We start from the raw sequence: 25257 nt of genomic DNA on the forward strand, positions 1-25257 counted from the left end.
GGTGAATGTCAAAAGCAAAACTTTACAAAAACCTATCAGCTTTTAACTTGAGTTTGATTTCTCTTTATTTTGTTTAACTATTGAAAAGAGAATTAACACCTTATGCTTACATTAGCCATATACAGTAGAAACTACTTTCTAAAGGACACTTAGCTTCAATGAATAATACATTTCAGTTACTTCATTACTACTATACTTAAGTAATTTATTTTATAATAGTTAATTTTTAACTATAGTCTTCTGTGCAACAGAATAATTTAAGATGCTGGAAACATTTTAGTGAGCAAAAGGTGAGAAGTCGAAATTTAACTCTATCATCAATTTAAAATATGTAATAATATCATTGGTGACATTTTCACTTTTAGGAGTGTAAATATATTTTATAGATTCACTTAGGCTCGGTGCCAACCTTGTAAACCATATATTCTCTTAAGCTATTTAATTACTCAACCTGGAATTCTCCCTGGAATCATGCACTTTTCAGGAATTTGATCCTTTCAACCGCTGAGAGGTTATTCTATACCCAGATCCCCCAATCCCTCTGAGCTATTACTTCCAACATGGTCATTTCTAAAAATTTTGATCAAAGTTGAAATAAAAAGTGAGTTTGTGCCCCTTTGTAATTATATGTATACAGTCCTGAGTTTCTAGACTTGTAAATGTTTTAAGTTTTGCAAAAAAAAATTAGAAAAACAATTCAATAGCCCATATGAATTTTTTTTTTTTACTCCTTTATTCTGCACCAAAATTAAGTGAGAAGAACAGATGAAGGCAGCCCGCTTTTAAATTAGGGAAAGTATGGAAATAGTCAAGTGTGTGGAATTTCAAATTTCATGGGATTTGAGCCACCAAATATGCCAAACATTGAAGCCAGAAGAAGGCCCAGTCACCTGCCCACCTGACAATAAAGCACAAAGCATTTTCTCACCATAAAAGTAGAAGAAATGTTTTATACTTGTCCTTTAGAAAGATAAAGAGTGCTTTTTTCAGGTTCTACAAGATTCACTTTTAACAAATAAACTTCAAACATGTATGTAAAATATCATGCAAAATAAAAATAAGGCATTATATTTACAAATCATGTGTTTTATAAAATGGTAGTCATTAACCCAAATTCTTACATTGCTGTGGTTGTGTCTTCTTTGCCAGAGTCACTGTCATACATCCAAATACCCCACACTTTTCAGATTCCTTCTGTAAATAATAATAGCAGTAGAAATAGTGGGTACTTAGAACAGTCTATTTGCAAACATTCTTATGGCCCCATGTGAAAATGTTATTACTATACACATTTCCATTTTGCAGAATATCTAATCTGGACCTGGACAACTAACATATTTTTGTATGTTTCTTTAAAAAAAGTTCTCCTTATCTTAGAAACACAAATAGGCTTTGTGTTGCAATGGTTGCTATGGCAATTTTGTAGATTTTAATAAATACCAGACCAGAGTAAACAGATCCCGCAGCAGGCCGAGGTAGCTGGAAGTATCAAGATCATGTCAGCATTTCTGTTATAAATATATATGTTTTCAGGAATTTCTACATGTGAAGTGTTAGCTCCAAAGCAAGGTAACACAAAGCAATGAATGCCAATGCTCAAGAGGCTGACTATTTTAAGGAGCCCATGAAAGGAAGCTAATTCTCCTGGGATTAGCTTGTTATTATTTGCAAAATTAGAATATTGCAAATAACATAAGTTTGGGGACCATTCCTGGAATGTTTGCCAGTAGGCCTAGGGATTAAATTTGCCCCCTGGTTTTCTGCCAAGAATACAGAATGAAATGTTTCAATTGGGGTTTAGTTAATATATGATAACTATTCTTCTGATTGAGAAATAGTCTACTGTTTAAGAAGGTTCTCATAAAAATATTAAGTTCCTAGGCTATTTTATGTGGTTCACCGATTTAAAAATATATAACCAACAACAATTAATATTTGTTTATTTCTATATCTATATTACTATATCCCAGGCCCTGTTCCAAGCTCTGTATGTGTGTGATCCCACTTGCAGAAAAGTTACTAAAGAATACCACTTGCGGAAAAGTTACTAAAGAATATGTGTGCTTTCTTTGATAAGTTATTGTGTTCTGTGCAGAAAGAAGAAAGGAAGGAAAGAAGGAAGGAGGGGAGGAAGGAAGGAAAAAGTATCAATAATAGAATAAAAAATTAAAAATCTTAATTTACCAGTCTACTCAAGATATAAAACAAAGGCCATCTCCATTTGATTCACAGAGCTATACACAGGAAGCAAGATAGGTGCTTTCTAACCTTTTCAAATCTTTGAAAAGTTATCTCCTCCCCTCCCCCACCAAATCTACTCAATATAGGCATACTATCTCACATACATCTTGTGTCAGTTATCCTCAAATAATTTCAGGGGTCACAGCATAGAATAACTAAGTGTGATTAGATGAGATAATGCAAAGCTTTGAAAGAAAATTGTTTCTTAAACTTTTTTGGTGGAAACTCATGTGCCAGGAGGCCATGTGACTGCACCTCTTTCTACACACTAAAAATAAACCTGTAAATACACCTAAACGTTCCTCATGGGTAGATCTAAATTTGCTGTTAATGCACACAGAAACTGGATGCTTTTATTTGCTGAAATGCTAAGGAAAAAAGAATAAGCAGAGTTTTGCCGTTTTCACTCTAGCTGGAGTGAGAAGGCATATAAAAATGTGTTTCATCTCTTTGCCACATATTTCTAAATCCTTATATTAGTGAAGTAAAAACTATACTGGATAGTAAAGTATTATGTAAATAATATTTCTTGTGACCAAAACATGACCAGAAAACACGAAAATCCTTAGGGGATTTTTCAACGACTCCCTGCAGCCTCATTTTTTCTGTCTCATACTTGCTCCTGTTGATGTTTTTCATAATCGGGCATGTGAAAGATAAAAATCTTGTTTACTTAACGATTGCCCCAGGAAAACCAGTCTACATCACTACACACTGGACAAGGAATAATTGTTGCTGTCCTACCACCAAATTGTGGGACTGATTTAAAAAACAACAACTAAATTTACGTTATAAAAATTCAACAGGTTTGTTGAGACCATGAGTCTTAGTAGTCTGGATAAGGATTAAGCCTCAAGACATCCATATTGATGTAGTAAATATACTTCAACATTATTCTGTTTAGGAGAAAGACGGGGACTGAGGTCAGTGTATTTACACTTATGTGGGAACAGCTCAATATGTCATCAACTGGAAGACCAACTCTTTTAAAGAGGAAGAGATGGAAAGTAAAATATCAGAGTGGACATCACTAACTTCTACCAGCATTATGTTTATTCCCATTCTACCCATATCACCGAGGGAAAAAAATGGCCTGTTTCCCAAAGAGCATAAGAATATTTGATAAGAACACTAAAGATTTTTAAATGATGTTGTTTTTCATTTCTATAAAGCTTTCTGCTTGAAAACACCCGCATAAATATTTCCTCATTTCTAACTTTCTAAGAATAAATTGACCTGAATGCGATAAAGAATTTGACACAACAATCTTCTAGACTTCAACGCAACTTCTAACCAGTCTTATCCAGGTTAACCTGAAATTAAGAAGTAGCATACGCACATGCTTATAAGACTTCCCTGTATTTAAGAAATGCAAAGATGGGAGTTGTGGGGTCCTGTTTGATCAAGAAGCTGCCTCAAAGAGAGCCAGTCATCCATTCGTGCTGCCAGCTAATCCAGACACTGATTCATAATGATTAAAAAGGTCTTACCTTAGAATCAATTGATTCTGATGAGACCAAAACTATGTGGCTGGACAATTTGAGAATTACTAGGAAAATGCCAGCAATCTCAAATCCCAGGGTGTAAACAAAAGGTAGACCATTTACTGTGGCATCTGGAACATGTGTACATTTGGGGGTCTTCATGTTTTATTGATCTCACAGAAAAAAATAACCCAAAGCAAAGACAAATCAAACCCCCCCAAATCTGCCAGCATGTTTGCATGTTTAAACACTGGCTCTGAGGGCAGGTTCACGGGTAAATATGTACTGTGGTGCTGTTCAGCTTCACAGGTTGGCTAATGTTAAACAAACACGGGTTGCAAACTGTGTCTCATTACCAGGTTGTTTTCGGAGATTCCATGGGTCAGGGTCAAAACCTGCCATTTTCTAGCTTTTCAATGGTGCTAATCAATAGTTTAACAGATGGCGGGGAGGGTTGGGGGAGAATGAATTGACAGATTGAGATACCAAATTGTACACTCTAAATATATGCAGTTTATTGTATGTTAACTATCTCAATAAAAATTCTTAAAAAAATTTAAAAAAAAAGTTTAACAGATGAAATGATAGTCTAATAAACAGTGGCAATACACTTCCAAAGCAAAAGGTGTTGAAACCAATTTAATTCTACTAGCAATTTTGCTGATGTCACATTGCCCTTATAGTCAAACAGCCATAAAAATACTTTTCAAGTTTATAATGCCTAAATATCCATTATCTCATTTCATCCTCACAGTCATAATAGTTCTTTTTTTTTAGGGGCTTTTATTGAGATATAATTGACATACAATAAACTGTGTATATTTAAAGTGTACATTTGATTTTTTCTTATTAGTAATGTATATATGGCAATCCCAACCTTGCAATTTATCCCACCCCAATCGTCATAATGGTTCTTATTAGACACAATTTTAAAGAGAAAACTGAGTTCTAAAATATTTACATACCTTTAGTTTTCAACAAAGACTTATTCAGTAGGTACCATACTAGATTTTGAAGTTAGAGATAATTCCTTAAGTATACACATCTAACAAATACTTACATAATGTTTACTATATGTCAGATACTCCTCTAAATGCTCTACAAATAGGGCTTTTGTTAATCCTCATAACAGCAAAAGGTGAGGTAGGCACTATTATTACCTCCTTTTTACAGAGGAAGAAACTGAGGCATGGAAATAGCAAACAACTTGCCCAAAGTCAGGTGGTCATTAAGTGGCAGGAATCAGATTTAGGTCCAGGCAGTCAAAGTCCAGAATCTAGACTAGATTCAGCTCTGCTGAATGGGACACAGTGTCTGCTCTTGAGGACTTCAAAGTCTAGAAGGGCAGACACGTAGACAAATATGTTAGTGCAGCATGTAGGCACAATAGCAAAGCTTGTAGGAAGCAGAGACAGCACAGTGGAGGGAGGGATTCATTCTACTTTGTAAAGTCTCTCAACTAGTAGGCGGCAGAATGGAGATCACATCTGAATCCTTGAATTTGGATTCCGGAGTCAGTGTGCTCTCCATTTCATAGGGCAACTCCATGTTTGGTAAAATAATTTGGAATTACAGTGAGAAAACAACAGTGCACTTATAGGACTAGAGCATATAAACAAAAGGATAAAAACTGAATTTCTTTAGGGAAAAAAAGCACTGTGGATCCTAATGGATATAATTGTAAACATAGATACAGGTCTCTCTCTAGATGTAACACAGAATATATAACTTAATATACATGTAGATAACCACAGAACTCTTGTGTATCTCAACTCAACTGTAAAGCTCTCCAGTTATTCTAAGGCTTGTGGTCAGTCAGAAAAAACAGAGCCAGATGTCCAGAAGGAGAAGGAGAGCCTGACGGGGAAAATATGATGGCATCCTTCTGGGCATATAATAGGTGTTCAGTGTTTACTCCCTAATTGGGTGATTGCTTGTTTGACCAATAGAGAACAGGAAAGGAAAAGGAAAAAAGAAGACTAAAGACAATTCATTCCATTATTCACCTTTTAACTTGGCAAAGTTTTTGATAAGGAGAATTATTTAAATTTAAATATTTAGAATAGGAATTCTACGTCAACATATCAGAACTTTATGTCCAATGTGCCTCTAGTGGACACATCCACTTTGCTATTTCTTTGATAGCTATATAGCTATCATCTATTTACATTTCTAAGTTTTGTAGTCCAAACAGTGGCAAAAGGAACTCCATGGGAAGAAAGAAATAACTGTTTTGTCATTTTGAACTACAGTCATGTTTATGAGTATATTTTCAATATCTTCAGTAAATGAATGAGTGAATTTCATTTGCTTCTTCCAATGGTCTTGTCACCCAGGAATTATGTACTTTTTATAAATGAGAAAACAAAGGCCCAGAGAGTTTACTGAGTTGTTAGAGTGCCACAGCTAATAAGTGATGGAGTTAGATGAACCCAAATCTTCAGCATGAAGGGCAACATTCAGATCCTTTGGGTGTCAGAGATTAGAAGGGATGGATAGAAACAGTTTCAAGACAATAAACATGCGCTCCTCTCAGACTTCCTCTGAAAAGGCTGTTAAAAGTCTTAGGTTTCAAAGGAAGTGTCATCAGCCTTTGAAACTTGAAAAAAAGCCATAAGCAAAATTATTTACATCAATATGATTGTGTTATACACATGTAAAAATCAGATTACCCAACATTAAAAAGAAAGTATCAGTCTTCCAACTCATTTATTATACTACACTAGATACTATAAAAAAAGAATTACAGACTATAGATGCTTGCAAATTAGGACATCAATATTACTGAGTAAATTAGTTATCAATCTTTACTTAGATGTATTTTTAAAATAATTAAGAAAAACTTAACTAGATTGAACCTTGGAGTCTAACTTAAAAGATAATCTTCAAATATCTCGGAATATGGGACTTCCCTGGCAGTCCAGTGGTTAAGAGTCCGAGCTTCCACTGCAGGGGGCACAGGCTGCATCCCTGATTGGGGAACTAAGATCCTGCATGCCATGTAGTGTGGCAAAAAAAAAAAAAAAATCTAGGAATAACTAAAGAAAGAGTCAATATTTCTATAGTTAAAAATTCAATTCCTGTAACTCTTGTAAGTCCTTTTTCATATATTATACATTACTTGAAGCAAAATACCTCATCAACCTGAATTTTTCTTTTCTTAGCCAAATTATAGTACAACAATCCTGGTGGTCCAAACACAAAGCAGAGGCCCCAGCCCACCTAAACCCTCCAAGGACATGATGCAGGCAAGAATTGCCTTGTGCTGCCCTGGTGGTTATCACTGTTTGCAGTAACCTTAATTATCACCATTCCTAGCAAAGCATATTTCCTTCACATATCTGAAACTGTGAGCTCTATGTGGCACCGCTAAGTGGTCTTTTTTGTGAACTCATTTGAACTGAACAGAACAAAGAAAAGAAATGGCACCTTGACCCCCTGTGATCCCACCAGTGACTTCTCCGGTTGCATCTCTCAGCATTCCAGGAACACCAGGCCACCAAGAGCTGCTTCTTGCCTACTTGCCTTTTCTCCCTTTGCCTGCGGTCTGCTCCCCACGCCGTTGCTCCTGGCCAGTTCCTGTTTATTTTTTCAGTCTGAGCCCAGCTGTCACCGTCTCCGGTAAGTCTTCTCTGTCCTTTTCAAGCTGAGTTGGGTGCCACACTTCTCCGACCCCTCGGTTCCCATGGGCATTTCACCCACCACATTATAGCATCGTGACCTACTTAAGCAATGGATTCCCTGGAGAGACCAGGGCTTCTTGAGAGCAGAGACTGGATCTTATGTTTTTGTCTGTCTTGTCTTAGCCTCTATTATAAAGCCTGGCACATAGGTGTTCAATAATATTTATTGAAAGAACAGATGAAGATGACTGCTTACTAAGCTATAATAGAAATTGACTATCTCACAGCATTATGAGAAAACATTGAGGCTCCAAATATATTTTTAAATTTCCATTTTTTCTCAACAGTATTTTGAAACCTATTAGAGTACTTCCTGCTGCTGGGGAAAAAACCAATCCATCCCTCCAGAACAAACTGGGTGTGTATAATTTTATGTAGACCCTAAATGACTCATAAATGTCCATTCAGAACTGAAGATTTTTTAAAGAGAGTTGATCATTCTTAGTGAAGCACCCAAAACATTCTCACTAAAAATAGAGATTTAGTTAGTGGCTAATTTCTGGGATTGATTAACAATTGTTACAAAGCCTAAGAGAGAAACTCTTTGTTGCTTTTGTTTTTAATAATGTTTATTGTTTTTCTTATAGTGAAAGTAATCCATGCTTTCTATAGGTTATTGGAAAATATAGGTGAGAAGAAAAGATTATCAACATTTTCACAATCTGGAAATAACCACTCTTTCTATTTTGATATGTGTTCTTTCAGGCATTTTCCCCTTTGCCAATGTTTTTATGTTATATGTATAATTTTAAAAACAACACAGGGAGCATATTACTGTTAGATTTTGTATCTTGCTTTTTAAAACTTTTATAATTATAATTTTCCCATACCTTTATTATTCTTTGAATATTCTTTGAACACATGATTGGTAATTTCTGCTTAATATTCCAGGAATGCAGCACTCTATAAGAGAGAAATATCATAGGATATCCCTTATACACGGAATCTAAAAAGAAATGATACAAATGAAACTATTTACCAACAGAAGCCGACTCACAGACTTAGACAACCAACTTATGGTTACCAGGGGACAAGGATGGGGGAGGGATAGTCAGGGAGTTTGGGATGACATGAACACACTGCTATATTTAAAATGGATAACCAACAAGGACCTACTCTATAGTACAAGGAACTCCGCTTAATGTTATGTGGCAGCCTGAATGGGAGGGGAGTTTGGGGGAGAGTGGATACATGCATATGTATGGCTGAGTCCCCTTGCTGTGCACCTGAAACTATCACAACATTGACAATCGTCTATACTCCAATATAAAATAAAAAGTTAAAAAAAAAAAAAAGGACTCCTTGCATATAGCATGGGCATTCACTTTACCATCTCATGATTGATTCAGAGGATAAGAAGGAACTACTGCATTTTAATATATGGCAGGATCCTCAATTAGAACAATTATTAGAATGTTTCTTGGTGTAACCCTTAAATAAGTTCTGAAGAATTATTTTGGATGCATAGATTGAATCAGTACCTTGAATAAAGACTCTCATTCATTCAACATTTATATAGTACCTACTATGAACGAGGCATAGCTTAATATTAATAAGGTAAACAAACAAAAGAAATTGTTTACAACTAATCTAAATTGCCTTAAATCCATCCCCAAACCTCCTAAATATACCATCTGCCCAAATGTCCCCCTCTACTGCTGTCCTGCTGAATGAGGTCAAGACATTTACTTTTTCTAAGTCAGCTTTCCTATATTTAAAGAAAGACTGGTGCTACCAACTTTATATTCAGCCCTCCGGGAAGTAAAATTCCTAACTCATGCAACCCATAAAGAACAAAATGTCCAGCGAATTTTGCCATCCTGGGCACTGCTAACCCTTGTAGCAAAGGATAGGACATTGGTCAACAATCAAGCTCTGACCACACCATGGCTGGGCTCTGGAGCTGCTTACAGCTCAGTAGAGAGAGAGCTTCCCAGGCAGAAACCTGCCCCCTTGCTAACTGAGGACACCTGACTCAGGAAATCCTCTGCATTCCCCAAAAAGCCCATTAAGAAATGTCAACGTCACTATTATATGTCTTACTCTGCTCAAAAATTCCTTTGAAGAACACTTTATGGTGGACTTGCATTCCTTATTTCAATATTCTGGTGAGGCCAGCTTGAGCATATCTTTTGTTATTAGGGGTGCTGATTCTTTTGCAGAATGTTTTCGTGTCATAACCTTTTTGGAGAGCCCCTTCCCTCTAAAAATTCTGCTGGGTGCTCTTCTGTCTCCTCGGCCCTCTATCTCCTCCCAGTCTAGCCAGGCAGCCTATTGGGTCCCAGCTTGAGAAACTGTTGGTTGTCCAAATTCAAGCAAGATGACACTAGATTCACAAAGTCCAATCACTGATGAAATTACAGAATCCAAATACACAGAAATTGTTGTGGAAGGGAGTTTGCTTTGAAAGGAAAGGGATGGGAGGGACTACAAAAGACAGCAATGGAAATCAATGTGCTGCAGCCCAAATAGGATGTAATTTTTAAACCATCAATTACTATTAGTTAGAAAGGCAGTCAACTCAGCTTAACACCATATTAATACTGTATTTTGTACGAAGAACTTAAATTAACAACGTGATTTAGTTGTTTAGGAAGTGTTGTAATTTAATCATAATCATATATCTTCTAGCAGTGCTATTTTCTCAGTCATTTTAAAGGATGTGAATCATTCTTTAAAGCAAGCTCTTAAAAGCTCTAATTTAATATTTAGAATTTCAGTACATTATTTAAGTTTATAATCACCCACAAGCCCCACAGACCTTGTTATCCTTCCTCATCTTGGTGTATCTGCTCAGGCAGATGCCTGGAATGAACTTGTGATACCCTTTTTTCTGCATCATTTCCATGTGAGATCAGGAAATGAAACGGACCAGAAGGATTTGAGTTGCTCGAAAGGCAAAATGCGGAGAACAAAACATCACGCACAACATGAGCTGTCTTCTAACTAGTTTTCTTTGTCAGCCGAGGCTAAAAGGAATTTTCTGTTTAGGTCTGTGGCCAAGTCAGTAAGTTTGTCAACCGGCACCAAACTTGTTTGCTAATTTTGCAACAGAGTGACTATTCAAACATTTCCAAAATGCTCCATTGTATAACTGTAAAGGTGGTTTAGGCTGGCTCAAGAGAGGGGGAGGACATCCACCAAGCAATTTCCTCAGCACACGTGGGTCGTTGCCCTTCTGTTGGTCAGGGAGGTTTTTCTGAGCAGAAAAGCAAGGCCTCTCCCAGGGGCCAGGGCTGGACAGCTTTCTGAGGCCTCGTATTTGGGAGGGTCCCAAATTTAGACTTTTTGAAGGTATCATCAAATAAGGTTATTCATAAAGTCGCTTGTATTATATGTGTATTGAGGTGTTATGTGAAATAGGAACACTGAAAAACGCAAGACAATTTAGAAACCCTGTTTTGGATTTTTAAGGAAATTTTAAAAGTATATTTGGAGCCTCAAAAAATAGAAGTGACCTAAGCTTCCATGGATATCTGAGAGGCTCTGCCGAAGGGAATTAGAAAATTATTCATCTCTATTTCTTTGTTTACAATTAATTTGGTATGTGGCTTTTTGGGGGTCATATTCATTTTTTTCTTGTTGTAGTCCTTATTTCTTTTTCTGTAAGTTGAGATTAATAATTTCATAACCACGAAGGGAGAGGCCTATAGCACACCTATACTTCCCCTCACTCTGAAGGTGATTCAGAGGACCTACGTGCTCAGGTCATCTCCAGGATAACATGAATTCTGCTATTTGAATGATTTAGGAAGATTCCTGTAACATTTCTGTATGGCTTTTCTTCTTTTCCTTTTTTGCATGTATTCATACTAAGAGAGAGAAGTGAAGAATTTGGAGGGCCAAAGAGTGACATCAAAAAAGATCACAAATGCTCTTCATCACTCTAAGCCTGAAACCCAAAAGCCAGAGAGTAAATCCTATGTTAAAAAGAAGCAATTAAAATCTGGTTTCTAACTGCAGTTGTGCTACTGTCTTCTGTTTCTAGGAGTGACTTGGTCAGATAGACGTTTACCTACAATACTATTTAAAAAAAACTGTTGGATTAATGCACATGTTGTCCATATTTGGAAGCACTAATATTGGCTGTCGGATGACAGCTGTAATCTTGAAAACTGTTCTACTTTATTAGATTTTGAGTTTACAGATCTAAAGCCTGGAAATGATAAAAGGTAACTTCTTGGAGAATAAGGCATCTTAAAGACAGTGTAACACAGAAAAGTTAAAAAGAAACAGAAGCAAGGGAAAAGGTAGATGACCTAAAGGAAAATTGAAGTAGGAGCAAAAACAGTAAGTGAATACAGATGCAAAGGCAATATAAAATTATTAAAAATTAGGAATTTTTGTTTCCTAGTTGTTACTGTTTCTACCCATCTTCTTCCAATTTTGCTATAACCACATTGTATTTCCAAGTATTATTTAGTCCCATGACTAAAATTAGAAATTTGGGTATAGTCATGATGAGAACAAAAGGTTATCTTTTCCAGAGTCATTGCAAAATGCCATGATAGTCTGGCTAAGGGATATTTTTTAAATTGTTGACCAATTTTAACTTTATCCAGCTAGAACTTTCCCTTTGAAGACATTAATGAAGGTAGAAATTTGAAGCAAGATGGGCAATGCTTTTAAATATGGGCAAGAAAAAAATCTGACTCAATGAATGGGCATGGTCTGAATCAATTTACTTTGAGTCAGCAATTCTGTACTTTTAATAAATAGCATATTGGGATACACATTCTAGGACCTTCTCTGTACTATTTGAAAATGATAGTCACAGATTGATGGGAGGGGTGTTGAAATGGATGTTACCACCATACATTATCTTCTTCTATGTAAAGAAATATGAAGATTTGATCCTGTTTCTTATTTCTCATAGAAGGATCACATAAAATTCATAGCATGTGTTATCTAGTGAAAGTCATAAGTAGGAACAGTGGTACAAGAAAGAGTCAAACTGCCATTTATCCCACTTTAAATCCTTTCCATCCACCTTCTTTTCTGCCATTATTTTCAGACAGGCAGATATCGCCAAAGCCAAGCCTCAGTCAACCTCCTCAGCGTCCCTCTTGTCCCCATCTCCATCTCCACTCTATCATCCCACCTGAATCCCTTCCCTGTTGATTCTATGATTTTTTTCAGAAGCTGTCAAGAGATCCTGATCACAAAAACCTGAGTTCCCTAGATTTAATGCCTTTTACAGCCTGGACTATTGCATTCTATTCCATTTTGCTCTGAAAGTCTCCACCGCAGCCAGACTAGTTTTCACTGTTGCCAGAATATGCTTTTAACATGTCCGCATTTTGCATCCAGGAGGCCTCTCCCTTTCCTCCCTACCCATTGGAATCTCACCTGGACTTTAAGGCCCTCTTCAAGGTCGATAGGCTCTCTGAAGTCGTCTTGGATGGCCTCAGCCCCTGGGGACTTTTTATCTTCTGGAGCCCTAGGGCATATGGTGCAATTCTGCTAGTATTAATTATGTTATAGTCTGGGAAGCCAGGTATCCCTTTAAGTGGACATATGTTACCTCTGGCAACCACTCCTGCCCCACCAGGTCTCATATACTTGTTCTCGGTGGCACTTTTATGAATTCCTTATGTGAAGGATCAAAGTGTCTGTCATCTCATTGCTCAGACTTGCTTCATCATTCACTACCCACCTATTTTTAATTTTATTCATTTTTTAAAAGTCTGTTCATATTCTGGTCCATTACCTCTTTGTACACTGATACTTGAACCAAATCAGAACCTAACAGAATAGGTAGCATCTGCATGTTTTAAAAAACAAAAGAGAATAGATCTATTACCAAATATATATGAAATCACATTATGATATGATTTTAAGAAATATTCAGAACACGAAACTACAATATTTAAGTCTGTATTTTCCTTATGAAAGGAGAGTTACTGTAAGTTTGTCAAGACCAGACCTGACATTTCTTCATTAATTTTTACATGTCTAAACATGTCAAATATCTAGGAGGAAAATAAACAACAGAAAAGTTCTTAAGTCATTTTAATTCAGCCAAATTTGTCAAATTAGTATTTGTGTGTGTATATTTGATTTTTGAGTCAGTGTTAGGAAAGTTTTGTGATAAGAATTTTACAATTAAAGTACGCTCTAAAGAAATAAAAGATGCTTCACGGAAGTCTCTTATGTGTACTTTTAATTTTAACCCAACACGCTAATTTGCTATCATTATATGTGAACTTGAAGAAGATCAGAATAATATGGAAACCAAAACTTAAAATTTTAAGAGAGATAAAATTATAGGTATTTATACATTTATCTCTACCCTATTTTATATGAAGATACAGTATGAAATGGAATTCCACTGTTAAATGGAATTTTACTAGAATACAAGTATTTCATTTTCTAACAATTAGTGCAGGTTTTTGCTTTCTTAATTTTATACTCATCTGGTAACTTTGCAAACAGAAGGAAATCCTACGTTGGAGAGATTATAATTAAATAATGGAAGTAATTTGAAAAGGAATATTCTTTAAATTTATCTGAAATTAAAATTAGTGTATTAGTTATCATTTTTCCCCTGGACCATAAAAATTTTCATCTGAAAGCGGACAAAACTACAAGATAACTCTGAAAAATAAAGAAGCAGCTAACTAAAACACAAATGAAAGTAAACATACCATGTTAAAGTTAATAGATCAAATCGGCACATTTGAAAAGGAAAAGGGAAATGGCTAATTGGACATTTTATTTAATATTTAATGTCCTGCATCAGCTTAAGAATTTCTTACTCAAAGAATAATTTGAAAGAACACAACTGTTGCAATCTAGCATTTCTTCTGATTGGTTACTGGATAGTCCATCCATGTTATAAATATTAAAAAGGCAAAGAATCGTTAATTCTTGATGGATTTTTTTAATCTGTTTTTTCTCACCTCACTTTCAGAATGTTAAGTCTGCTTTATAGATTCTCGTAACAAAATGAATTACTTGCCAACACATTTTAACGCTTCCTTTAATATGTGGAAAGCCAAGTAGATTTTTTCGAAAGCGAGAAAATGTCTGTTTAGAAATTCTTTAAAATCTCCAAACACTGTTTTGCTTTCTCAGCACACTGCCTTTGAAATGGTAGCAGAGGCTGAAAGGGCTTATGATTTCCAACCTCACGGCACCTTGAATAACTTGGTGCTGTTGGAAGTGTCTGTTATTCTATAACATTTCCTCTGAATAAAGTCCACAGTTCAAAAGAACATAACTCTTCTGCTATTTAATTAATATTTTCTATGCATTCTGATTACAATATTTCATTAAGCAGTCTGACTCCATTATTAAGGTATTATTTTACTTTGACTTCAGTTCATAAACCTCTTGAAAAATGAACACTTCTAGATTTATCAGTCAACCAATCTATAGAATCTTGATACAGAATGACACTAATCAAGGTAGAACTTTCAGTAAGTGAGTATTTTGTTGTATAAAAGCCAAAATTCTAAAAGCAAATAGAAATTGTTGTAACTGACGTTTAATCCGAATGTACAACAGTAAACTGATTTAGCTTCTCTTTTTTTTAAGAGCTGACGCAAGTGGGACGGAGGGAGGTGTTAGGATGAGGTGGTGGTGGTGATTGGCTTGTCTAGTTCACTCCCACTGGTCTTTAAATCATTGTCTAGATCCCCAAAGGTTCACATAAGTCAACTCTGCAACAGGGGTCTGCCATTCCAAACAATTCCAGAAAGATTGCACAGGACTGGATAAATAATTAAGGTAAAACTATTTTTTACAGGAAAATTTGCAGTGTTAAAATAATGCTTCCTTTCTTATTTTTATGGTATTGATTATTTATTACAAATTAAAAGGTTTGAAAATACTCTTTGGGTAACTTTTTTTCCTCATTAAAAAAAAAATCAATTCAATATAATGTCAGGCATTGAAATTATTTACCCAGATCCTGATTGCAGTTTTCTTTTGCAGATAATTTTAGGTGGATAATAGAAAAGATAAACATTGTAAAGCCAGCAGGTAACAAGTGTTTAGTTATTTACGTTTCCTGGTTAATCACTGTGAAGAGTTGACACAGTTTGTCTTAGGAAAAAGTATAATGTTTGAGAAGTGCATTCTCAGTGTTATAACATTAAAGATTTTCTTTACCTTGAAAACACACACAAAAACTTAGTCTAATCAAAGAAGGAGAATCACATCACTGCACCAGATATGAAAGACTAAGCATTTGGGCTGCATCACTGTTAAATGAAAAAAGTTGTGTCTTACCTTGTCTTCTTATGTAACCATTTTAGTGAAGAAGGATTTTTTACAGCAAGTGTACTAGAAGAAACAGACATTGAGTAGAGTATAAGCAAAACTTTAGATTTGGAAGGACTGGAATCAATTATCTAAAAATTAGAGCTGTACTCCTCAAATTTATTAATCGGACAGGGGGAGAATTCTCAGTGGATTTAAGTATCCTTGTATTTTGAGCTTCCTACAGAGCGTATGGTGATTATTTTAATTAAATGCCCAGGTGATAGCAAAACTGAGTGTTTTATAATTCAGTGAAAAAATTTTTTGAAAGATGATATATATCATATTCATGGACGACTTATTGGCTGAAAGAAGTTTTATTTTTGACAAACTAAAGAAATTTAGGTATGTTTCTTAGAAAAGATCACCATTTATTTTACAGGCCAAGATCTTCCATTTGTTCAGATTTATATTTAGATAATGTTTGGGGATTTTCTGGAAAGTCTGTATATTTATACTCCAAAAAGTACATCAGTAACATTTAAGTACTGAGAAATGTAGTTTTGAGAGCTAAACTCTTAAGTTTTCTTTAACCATGTTATACAGTGTGCTTTATGGGTTATTGAAGCTATTATTTTTAATATGTGAGTTACTTTAAAGAGAGCGAAATAATTTATTTTCAGAAGAAAAAAGTACCTCTGGGGGTGGTTCAGTATCTATTATGTAGAATGTAGATATTTTGGAACTTAGTGTATCCACAGTTTATGGCAGATGATTAAATATCATGCTTTAACATGGATAACATAAAGAGTTCACTATGTTAATATCATATATGCTACATATTGCTGTGCATTTCTGGAAACAAACTACTGTTTTGGAAAATAGGAGCTAAAATTTATGCAGGAATTTAAGATATTTCTTAATGTTTAAGATGACTAGAGAATCTATGTCTTTTTCTAAAAGCAGAGCTAGAAAATTTGTAAGCAAAATAATGTCTTCAGATTTTGTGAATAGTCCTTTATACCTCATCAAAAGGCTGCTTTTATTCTTATATTAGCAAGATGTAATATTCTCAGCAAAGGGACATGACCTCAGCATAGGGTTATTTCTTTTAACTTTTCTAGTTCTCCCTTGCTGTTATTTCTAAGCCGTGTCTAAGCAGAGGAAGGGAATGAAAGTGCTAAAATACTAGCACCAGCAATAGGAAGTAGTCAAGTGAATATGGTTCTGCTATTATTGGCACTTTCTCTTCTAAGCTGTACATCAGACTGAATGACAGTGAATGCTTTTATGGAAGCTAATTTCTGTAAGAAATCATGCCATAGGCTAATAAGCTGTCTGACTATCAACGTGTGACTAGAATGGCATTGTTGGGGAAATTGTTTAAGAAATTTTCACATAAAGGTAATATTGGATTTATTTCATTGTCAAACCTATGTGCATTTATCTAAGATATATTTTTGATGTGGATTTAAATCAGTTCTTTCTATGCAAGATAATTTGGCTTTTAGGAGTTGTAGAACCAGCTACTGCATGCTCACTCACCCAAAGGGAAAAATCTGCTACCTAAACCTAGATTTCAGAGTAGATTCGTCAGAATGGGGCTGGCGTAAAAGACAAAACAAATAGCGATGGTGGAAAATGCTAGCTCCCTTTTCACTTCTACTTATCAGATAAAATAAATGTTTATAAATAATGTTATAAAGAAATGTTATACATAATATTTAACAACTAGAAATTGGATATAAGGAATCAGTTATTTAGGACATTCAGAGAGCTTAATAAATATGATGAAACAAAGTCATCCAAATGGTGATAATGTTCCAAATACTTTTGTTTCAAGTTTTGATTTTGCACCCTCATGAATGAGTGAAGTAAAATGACAATGGAGAAGACCACTGCACCGGAATATCCAGTTAGTTTCTGCAAACTCTCCTTTGCAGAGAAATTTAACTTCATTGGAGAGAAAGGCTAGACTACAGAACATTCTGTCAAGCCAAATATGATTTTTTCTTTTAGAAGAATTTTGAACATTCTTTGTGCAACAATGCTGTTCTTTCTCTTGGGAACCAGAAGGGAACATTTCTATTTCACTTTGAAATATGAATCTATAAAGCTATAATAAGAATGCGTACTTGTATCTATAAAGGAGATCATATAAAGTTGCCCTGATCTTAGGAGAACATATTACCAGGCACTGTGCTAGATGATGGGAATTTGTATATAGTCTACAAACCTGGCTCTTTTCCCACCTTCATGAAATTTTTTGCCTAATGGAGGAGATGGTTATTTATCAAATAATCATACAACTAAAAATGTAAGTGCAAAGTGTGCTAAGTATTGTGAGGGAGAGGAGACCATGTTCCATGAGGGATCTAGTTTAGATGTGGCGCCTCTCTGGCCATGTGGCACTTAGAGATTTTTAGGTGCTTTTAGTTAACTTGGGGAGTCACTTGGGTTAAGAATGTGGGGAAGGGCATTCCAGGCAGAGGGAACAGCATGTTAAAAGGTCCTGAGGTGGCAATGAACAAATGAAAGAAGTCCAGTGTATCTAGTGAGTAAGGGGGGATGTGATACAATATAAGACTAAAGAGCTCTGTCTGGATTAAACTCTGTAGAGCCTTACAGCTTATTAGGAAATTTGACTTTATTCTATAAAGTGATGAGAATATCATTTTCGGGCCTTTAGTAGGTAGTCATTTGGAATAACATAATGGTCATGGAGAGAGGAGAGGATGAATTTAAAATAAATGTTGCAAGTAGGATTGATGAGACCTGGGGATAGATTGAACGTGGGTTGGGGGGGAGTTCAGGGCAGAGAAAGTGAGGTGTCAATAATGACAGCCAGATTCCTGTCATGAGCAACTGTGTGACTGGAGATGCCATGTACTGAGATGGGGAGCAGCAGGAGAATCTATGACTATGAAAACTGTAATATATTATATTATAATATTTTGTTGTATTATATTAGTATATTTTTTCAGTCACAGCATTTGCCAGCATGACTCCTTTCTAGTTTCCCCAGGCAGTGATTCATTGATTAGTTCGATAAGTATTTATTCAGAGAAAAAAGTAAAAATTATAATAGTTTGTTCAAAAAATCTGTTTTTTCTACTAAACAGAATTCATCAGGTGCAGGGATTCTATCTTATTCATGCTTTATCTTTCATAGTTTCTGGCTCATATTTCATTTTCAGTATTTGTTGAATAAATAAACATCATACCATCTTTACAATGCTTCCATATTGGGACTTCTCTGGCAGTCCAGTGGTTAAGACTCCATGCTTCCAGTGCAGGAGACGTGGGTTCAATCCCTGGTCGGGGAACTAGGATCACGCATGCCTTGCATGGCGCAACTGAAAAAACAAGAAACAAAAAAAACCTTCCATATTGATTAGTCATGTGATTAAGTTTTAGCAATTATTCTGTAGTCTAAATGCTTTAAAGCATGTACTTTGTGCTGCAAGCAAATGATTCAGAGTATCTAGTTTCTCATAACGTTCTAATTCTTTTCAAACTGTGCTTTTAGCTGTTGTTCCCTTAAAATAGACCAGTAATAGAATTTTCAGAGCTAAAGACATGAGCTGTGAAAATGTGTTCCAACTTCTGTGAGAAGATGTCCCTTGACCAGAACCGAAATTAGGATTAGACCAAGGTCTTAAACTACTATTTCATACTTCATGGGATCTATCTATCTATCTATCTTATCACCTTCAAAAGAGAATAAAATAAGTGTTTTATATATGGTGAAAATAGCATAAGATTAGGTCTCAATTTTCTTATTTGTGAAGGAGTTACCTACCTACAATGTTTATGACTTTTTTTTTTTAACATGGGGATGTAATGTAGTTAATACTGTATTGCATATTTAAAAGTTGCTGAGAGTAAATCTTTTTTTTTATTTATTATTTTTTTGAGGTACACCAAGTTCAATCATCTGTATTTATACACATATTCCCGTATTCCCTCCCTCCCTCGACTGCCCCCCACCCTCCCCGTCCCAGTCCTCTAAGGCATCATCCATCCTCAAGTTGAACTTATGACAGTTTTGAGAACTGTAAGGTCCTCTAACTGCCTATGGTAAATTATATGCATGTGTAGATATGCATATGAAATACTATATACATTTGCGTGCAGATGTAGACAGCAATTAAATTCTGATAATTGAAAGAGGGAAAAGGGATTTAAATTTATTAAGGACCTACTACAAACCAAACTTTGCCATGCATAATATCATTAAACCCTCACAACACTGCTTTGTGGTAAATGATACTATTTTTATTTTGCACTTGGGAAGACAAAGTCAGAAGATCGGTAATTTGGTCAAAACTTACACCCAATTTTATTTATCACCAAAGCCAGAGTTTCTGTTCCCTGTGTGGGCTTTAGTTCTTTGTAGTAGAGACAACAGCACAAAGATGGCATAGCATAGAAGATGCTTAACCTCTCTGGGCCTCCATTATCTCATCTGTAAAATAGGAATAAGAACAAAAATCATACCTAGCTCAGTGGGTTGCTGTGAAAATTAAATGAGGTGATAGATGTGAAGCCCTTGTAACAGCCCCTGGCATGTAGTAAGTACCGTAAGAGTGTTTGATATTCTCTCTCTCTTTTTTTTTTAAATCCTGGGACTAGCAAGGCTTAACGTGAATGAAATCAGTGAGGTTCCAATGAATAAAAACACTGTGAAATAGACTTTAACTGAGGTCCCCAGGACTGCCGACATGTATACTCTTGTAATCCCCCAGAGGGGTTGACTAAGCAAATCCTGGAATGCAGGAGGGGGAGAGCATTCCAGGCACTGTGACCTGAATGCGCAAATGACCTGGCTTGGGAGAGAACCTGGGGAGTCCTAGAAACTGAAAGAAGGCCAGAGTAGATAGATCAGTGAGGTGGGGAGAGTGCGGAAGAGGTAAAGTTGGAAGTGAAGGGACCACGTGGAACATTATGGGCATGTTGAGAATTTTAGACTTTATCCTAAGCATAAAGGGAAGACAATAGAGGGTTTGACACAAATAAATAACATGATCTAAGTTTTGTTTTTAAAATATCACTCTGGCTGTTGTGTGGAAAATGAGTGGGGCAGGGGGTAGACAAGAAAGGACTCACGGCATCAATTGTAACATCAATGATTGTTGCAATTGACAATATAAGAAATGATGGTAGCTTGGACAAGACTGACGGTGAAGAAATGGAAAAAAGTAGAATAATTTGAGAAGTACTTTAGTTGCTTGTAAAGTCAACTAGACTTTGGAAAGGACTGGATGTCAGGGATAAAAAAATTATAATAGAAGACTGACATTTCTGATTTGAGGAACTGGATAAATGGTGACAACATTCTTTGGATAGGAAATATTGGAAGAAGGAGGAACTGTCACAAGTTAGACTTTAGACACATTGAATTTAAACTGCCTTTGAGATATGCAAGTGTATATACATCAGGCCACTGGACACACAGAACTGGAGAGCAGAGCAGAGGCCTGGGCCAAAGCTGTGACTTGAGGAGTCCTTGGTTTATGAAGCCTTGGGCGTAGATTGGAACAAGGGGTGCTTAGGACCTACCCTTGAGGAATTCAAGCAATGAAACTTCAAACAAAATGATACTTCTTAAAGGAACAAAACCACAAAAGTTCTGTGAAATAATAGCAGTGTCATTAACAAATGGAAGTTTTAAGAATTCCTAGAAGCTAGAAAGAAGATAGAGCTAGAAAATCTGTGAAAGAGAAGAGGAATCAGGGTAAACCAGGTAAATGGGCTTTTTTCAGAGGGGGCCTAATAGCAGTTCCAAGTTAAGTCAGTATACACAAAGAGGAGGTGTGGATCACCAGCAGCCAGTGACCAGGTGTTCACCAAGGAACTGTGGTTTTGGAATCTTCTTCTTTGGGGCTGTCTCTTTTGCTCAAAGGATAAGGCTATAATCTAGTCTGTAAAGAGAGCCTGAGAATGGACTCTAGAATAGATATTAGGGCCTCCACAGTAGGCAAAGAGGGATAATAAGCAGAAATGGAAGCTCCACCAAGAGGAAAATACACCACTGAGTTTGTTCCCAGAGGAACCTTGCCTGCAAAGCTAGCTGTGTCTGGGAGTGGGGTCCCAGATGCTCTACAGAAAGACTGGCTGTACTGAAGCCACTTACACAGGACCTACAAGGGAGGAACTCATCAGTGGAATGAGCCTGTAAGATTTCAGAGAAAGCCCAAATACTAGCTTTCTAAGGTAACCAATATACTCTTCATTCATAAATATGAATAGACAACCTAGGATCGCTAAGAATTTAAGGAAAAGCAGGCAAGTGGAAGAGAAGGGCCAAGATGAACAAACAGAAAACTCCAGAAAAAAATACATCATTTAGGGAACAAAAAGAGCTTTTGGAAATTTCTAATCAATAGCCTTAGAAACGTTTGCATAAATACTGCACCTGTAAAACAAAAAAAGATGTTATGAAAAGAGGAAGAGAATAAACAAATGATCAGAAATTAAAAAAACATGATTGTGAAAAATAATTAATAGACAGGTTGAAAAATAAAATGAGTACAGCTTAAAAGTAAACAATGTTTTTCTACTCTACCCTCAATACTTTCTTCTGATACCAAAAGTATGAGTTTTTCTCACACCAGCCAATTCTCCCACACCAGCGGGAAGTCCTAAAATTCAGTCAATTCTGACACTATTTCCTGGAGTCAGCATCAGATCCCACAGGTTAAGGGCTCAGCCCCACAAGACTGCCTCCTCTTCAGATGCAATGGCAAGCCTAGACCCCCTGTACTTCTGGCCAGCCAGCTATAAATCAGATTTGATAGTTTTCTAGAATCACATACAGAAGTCAGGAAAACAGTTCACTTACTAGATTACTGGTTTGTTATAAAAGGATGTAATTCAGGAACTGCCACATTGCAGAGATGCGTAGGACAAAGTATGAGGGAAGAGGCTCAGAGCTTTCATGCCCTTTCCTGGTATGCTACCATCCCAGCACCTCCTAACCAATCCAGAAGCTCTCCATTAATGGAGCCTTCATTACCTGGGAATGACTGGTTAAATAATTGGCCGTTAGAGACTGACTTAGGCCCCACCCCCTCTCCTCTCCTAGGTGCTTGGAAGTAGGGCTGAAAGTCCCAACTCTCTAATCACTTGGTTAGTTCCCCTGGCAACCATTCCCCCATCTTTAGGGCCTTTACAGAAGTCACCTCATTAACATAAACTCAGGTGTGGTTGAAAGGGTCTTGTGAATAACAACAACAAAAAACACCTTTATCATTCCAGAGCTATTTTAAGAACATGAAATATTTCAAAACCCTAATATTAATTTACTGTATTACATTTGGAGCTCTGTGCCAGGAATGAGGATGAAGACCAAGTGTATATTTATTGTTACATCATAATGTCACACAGCTGAAGATCAAATTTGTTATTTTGGACATTGAACTATCCCTGAATATTGAGTAATAAGACAGAGATGGGAAATAAAGAGAAAATCTTGGCAATAGAGATCAAGAGGTCCAATACATGACTAAGACAAGTTTTAGAGGGAGGAAACAAGTTTTCAAATAGTAGAACATTTTTCTGATCAGAAGAAAGATACAAATCTTTTAAATGAATGGGCTCTCCACGTGTGGAGTAAGATGAATTTTTAAAACTATTCACATTTAGTTACATACTGGAGAAATTTCGGATTGTGATGAGGAGGAAAATTCTAAAATCCTCCAGAAGAAAAAAATCAAAGAAATAAGAATCTGACTCATCAGTAGAAGCTAGAAATCAAAAGACAAATGTTTTCAACATTATGAAAGAAAATGACTTTGAATCTAGAATTCAAACAATCAAAAAAGTTTGAGGGTAAAGTAAAGACATTTTCCAACATGAAACAACTGAGAAATTCTGTTTACAAACATGGACCTATTGTGTGAAAAAAAAGTTATTTAAAGCAGTATTTCAGCACAATGCAAAATGAATTAAAGAAAGGAGATAGAATATCATTCGAGAAACATTGGCAGCTGAATGAGACCCAGAGGCTGGAGCCATTCAGAAAGTAAAAGAGTATGGATAATTTGCTTTCAGAGTTTTAGTAGTATAGGATTATATTTCATTTATTGTGTAGTCAGATATACCACTTGGTTCTTGGGGCATGCTATTTACACAAACATAATGTTGTACATGCTGATTATTCATTTTTAGTGTTCAGAAACAACCTTAACATAAATTATGAGAGATTTGTTTTACAGAATAGGATGAAATCATTATGAATCTCAACATTGTAGGAGTATTTTATGAACTGAAACACTTAGGAGTGTGGGGGAAGGAATTAGGAGTATAGAAAGAAGTATGTCAATTTCTATCCTTCCTAAGTGTCAGTCTGGAGTTGATAAATCAAGTCAGAGAGGTTTTAGTGAATAGTTTAAGTTTAGAATGACTAACTTTAAATAAAGAACTAAAAACAGAAACAGTTGTTAGTGATTGCTATTGGGAAGCAAAACTGATACTGTGTGTTGCTGAGAGAAGGCTTTGTACTCAGTAATTCAAGTTTCTATTTTTTCTTTTAACTGTACGCATCTTACTTCTATTCTCTCTGGTGCTTTTAAGATTTCTTTCTTTGTCTTTGATGTTTTCCACTTACATGACCCCATATTAATGAATATATTCATTTCGCTTCTTCCTGCTTGAAATACTGTGTGTTTACTGTGTGTTTTTTTAAATTCTGAGAACTGCTATCTTTCTTTAGTTCCCAACAATTCTTTGCCACTATGTCCATTTTGTCTCTCCTTAGTCTCCTAATTCTCTCATATTAGAATAAGTATTAGGGTATGTTTAAACTTCTTTTTCTTGTTTTTCTTCCCCATGTCTCTTAACTTCTTTGTGACATAGTCTGAGTGATTTCCACTGATCTATCTTCCAGTTTCATTACTCTCCCTTCAGCTGAGTTTTTTATATATACCTATATATTTTATTTTTAGAATTCTTTCTTTGGCTGTTTCTCAAACCAGCCTGATCTTTTTTTTTTTTTTTTTACAGGGTTCTTAATCTGTTATTTCTTATTTTGAAATTTTTATTACTTTTTATAATATTAATTTTAAAGTCCATTTTAAATTACTTGCAGTTTGTAGTCACTCAGGTGCGAACCTTATTATTTCTTCTGCCTACTGACACTCGTAATGAATTTCCATGTGTGATTTGTAACTTTTGTGATTTGGGGTGTGAACCCATCTTGAGTGTGAGTTGTCTTCCACAGATGTGCTGCTGCAGCACTGGATTGTGGAGGCATTCTCACATGGCTGTTTCATATTTGTGAGGGGATTTATGAACTCCATGAGTTCTAGAGCAATTTTTATGTTCATTTCTCTGCTCAGGATTTCCTTACCAAATAGGTAGTGCATGTTCCAGAACCATCCCTTCCAAGAGCAATAGTGTTTCTCCCAATATAATGATTCAACAAGAATTTCAATAGTAAAAATTTCAGAACATTAACACTAATGGGTTCAAAGCATTTTTTCAACACAGTGCCAGTCCACCCCTTTTCACTTTACAACTGAGGAAAATGAGGTAAAAAAAAAAAAAAAGTTAAATAACTTGTGCTGAAATCCAGTGAATTAAAGGCAGAGCAGAGCCTTAAAGCTGGATCCTTTTCTTGTTAAAATGCATTTCAGCTTTAT

General features: G+C 35.8%; 1 protein-coding gene across 5 annotated transcripts in view; it reads left to right on the top strand.

Moving 5' to 3' along the window:
• The window catches only part of SLC38A4 (solute carrier family 38 member 4), a 66167-nt gene that overhangs the window by 12725 nt on the left and 28185 nt on the right, over positions 1-25257 (top strand). Inside the window, exon 1 of one of the 5 annotated variants that reach the window (XM_057703002.1) lies at positions 7141-7346. The exons of 2 other annotated variants lie outside the window; for them this stretch is intronic. The gene's annotated coding sequence lies outside the window, so the exon portion shown is untranslated. Of the gene's footprint in view, positions 1-7140; positions 7347-7695; positions 7767-15070; positions 15140-25257 lie in introns of those variants that run through there. 2 more of the 5 variants (XM_057703000.1, XM_057702997.1) reach the window with 2 other exon arrangements.

Source organism: Hippopotamus amphibius, chromosome 12 (assembly GCF_030028045.1).
Source record: "Hippopotamus amphibius kiboko isolate mHipAmp2 chromosome 12, mHipAmp2.hap2, whole genome shotgun sequence".
Lineage (NCBI taxonomy): Eukaryota > Metazoa > Chordata > Mammalia > Artiodactyla > Hippopotamidae > Hippopotamus > Hippopotamus amphibius.